Here is a 2,630-nt window from a genome sequence, read left to right as displayed (position 1 = left end):
GTAGCATAGTTGGTTGAGGCACTGTGCTACCAGCAGGAAGGTCAGAGGTTCAATTTCTGAGGAGGTCATTGTTTTTTATTTTCAGTTGACCTAATCCTTCCAGGTGACTCAGCCTCTAACACGAGTACCAGGAATTAATTAAATAATTTCACTGGGGAATAAAGCGCGGCCGATGCGTAAGGCTGACAACCTTACTGCCATTTTTGAGCTGACTGTCTCGATCATGTGGGACCCTCACCATCTCACAAACCTATGGGTCTTCACAGCCTGTTACAGGGATAGCTTCACTTCACTTTTACTTTTACATGGGCTCATAATTGGATTAGCTTTCTTTGCATGTTTACTAAATTTGAATTTGCTTTGTGACACTTACTTACTTACTTACTTACTCACTCACTCACTCACTCACTCATGGAGCCGAACCCTTCTGGAGGAGCCGCCAATTCTGCAGCTACTCAAGACTTTCCCAGCATTTTATGGAACCCGATGGTTCATTACCGTGTTCACAGGTGCCCTCCACTGGTCCCTAGCCTGAGCCAGATTAATCCAATACATACCATCCCATCTCCCTAAGATCCATTTTAATATTGTCCACCCACCTACGCCTTGGTCTTCCCAATGGCCTCTTTCCTTCTGGCTTTCGCACCAATATCCTATACGCATTCTTAAACTCCCCCATTCGTCCTACATGCCCTGCCTACCTCCTTCTCCTCCTTAACTTGATCATTCTAATTATACTTGGAGAAGAGTAAAAGTTATGAAGCTCCTCATGATGCAGTTGCTTTGTGAGACTATGTATTCTAATATAAGGGAGTGACTGAAGTTAGCTCCATCTGATCGACGTAACAACCCGGTGATCTATAGATCTATAGTTCTATAGGGTACCTAACAACGACCAGAGTGTAAAAACTCATTAAATCAGAACGACCCAAATAGTTGAGAATTTGCAGGCAACCAAGCTATCAAAGGGGGAATTAGTGCTATGAAGTGTAATCCTCTCGTATTGATGAAACTTAATACCTATAAGCGAAGTACTTGTATTGATCCGTGGGGCGTCGTAGCTTGTATCTGAAGGAAATAATAATTCGCGGATGTTCGTATTCCGTATAACCAGAACTCCGCATGACAATATGGTCATTTAATGTTGACATAAAAAGCATTCATAAAATAATTTGTTTTTACCCTCTCTTCTACGAATACCAGTGCACTTAGAAAAAACAATTCAGGAACCAAGGATCAGCCTATCTTGACAAAACTTTAGTATATTAGTATATTCATACATTTTGTGGAGTAATACCTATTTTATACGAACTCTAGACGTGAAGAGTATGCTCTACATTTTCTAGTTTTTCTTGACAAGTTCACAACTTCGTTTGTTATCTCAAAGTCAACTCTTTCATAAGGCATCGGCCTCCATTTGATTTGAAAGTTGCCATTTTGCTGGCCTCGGTCCCAAAATGCGAAGAGGGGGTTAGAGATTTGAGAGCAGGGGGTGGCAACTGGAATAGGGGAAAGGGAAATGGTAACTACTGCGTCTACGAACGTCTACGAATGACTGCAGAAATTTGCCTTCAGAAGTTGTAAAATTTCATTGTTACATTGGGGAATGTGGCTGTGTACTAGTGAATGTGTCGTTGATATACTTTCTTTTCTCCTGTTGGTCTTGTGTAGATGCAAGTCATTACATTTTCCTGACTTCAAAATGAAGTCAAGCATTCCACATTCTCGTACATAAAATTCAGATTCCAGTCAAGTCACAATGTTGCTTTGTATTTAAGAAGCTGTGTTTTGATAATGAAACAGATGTTAAAAATGAAAGGAACATTAATTAATCATATACCGTGGGAACCCACCTGTTGTTCTTATATTTAAAATTAATTCCTCATTTAGTGCCCAGTTTGCAATGTTTATTAATTTGTTCAGTTGGTAATGATTTATTCTGAGGAATTAGCGTTTATATCTCAAGTAAGTAAAAAAAACCTGTCCCTGTAACAGGCCATGGAGGCCCATAGGGTTGTGAGATGTTGAGGGTCCCACATTATCTAGACAGTCAGCAATATGCACAGGCCGCCCTTTACCACCCAGGAAGATTCCTGGTTCTCATTTCTTTTAGAGGCTTAGTCGACCCCAAGGCCATAGTGCGGCTGGAAGGATTAGGTCAGTTGAAGAACTCCCACTCATTGGGGCTCAAACCCCTCAACCTTTCAGTTTGTAGCATAGTGCCTCAACCAACTATGCTACTGCCTGTATGAAGTCAGTAATATTGATAAATTTCCTCACATTAATAATTTCCTCAGCTTAATATTCAAATTCATTGCTCCACAAAAAGACCATAAAAGTCTTAGTAATGTTGTATTTCTTTGTAGTTGCAGTGTCCTACATCCTGCTTAAGTTCACTTTGTAACAGCATTGGTAACGCTTCTATGGTCTAGTGGTCAGAGTTCCTGGTTCGATTCCCGGCTCTGCCAGATTTTCTGAGAAGTAGTGAGTCTGGAATGTGGTCCACTCAGCCTCTTGAGGATAATTGAGGATCTATTTTAAGCGAATAGCGGCTCCAGTCAAGAAAAACGAGATTAACGGCCTTTGGGATTTGTTGGGCTGACTATGTGACACCCGTTATCCGCAAAAGT

This window comes from Cryptotermes secundus, unplaced genomic scaffold (assembly GCF_002891405.2).
Source record: "Cryptotermes secundus unplaced genomic scaffold, Csec_1.0 scaffold473, whole genome shotgun sequence".
In the NCBI taxonomy this organism is placed as follows: domain Eukaryota; kingdom Metazoa; phylum Arthropoda; class Insecta; order Blattodea; family Kalotermitidae; genus Cryptotermes; species Cryptotermes secundus.
Note: the sequence above shows the minus strand (reverse complement) of the source record.